A 355-nucleotide genomic window follows, 5' to 3' on the forward strand; every position below is an offset into this window, starting at 1 on the left:
ATGCAGCAGCAGCAAATGCAGCAGCAGCAGATGCAGCAGCAGCAGCAGCAGATACAGCAGCAGCAGCAGCAGCAGATGCAGCAGCAACAGCACATGCAGCAGCAGCAAGAAACAGCAGCAGCAGCAAATGCAGCAGCAGCAGCAGATGCAGCAGCAGCAGCAGAAGATGCAGCAGCAACAGCACATGCAGAAACTGCAGCAGCAATATAAGATGACGCAAAGAGCAACAAGAAAGTGAAAGGGGAAGAGATTCTGCTGCTGCTGTTGCTGCTGCTGCTGCTGCTGTTGCTGCTGCGGTGCAGTCCTCCTTGTTGTTGCTGCTCCAGTTCCACTGCAGCAGCAGCAACCCAATGTG

At 54.6% G+C, this 355-nt stretch overlaps 1 protein-coding gene across 1 annotated transcript in view; it reads right to left on the bottom strand.

The window, feature by feature from the left end:
• The window catches only part of EMH_0078090 (uncharacterized protein), a gene marked incomplete at both ends in the record, with an annotated part of 4,148 nt that overhangs the window by 849 nt on the left and 2,944 nt on the right, over positions 1-355 (bottom strand). The window lies entirely within an intron of this gene.

The sequence above is a fragment of the Eimeria mitis genome, genomic scaffold (genome assembly GCF_000499745.2).
Source record: "Eimeria mitis Houghton genomic scaffold, Emh_scaff4855, whole genome shotgun sequence".
Lineage (NCBI taxonomy): Eukaryota > Apicomplexa > Conoidasida > Eucoccidiorida > Eimeriidae > Eimeria > Eimeria mitis.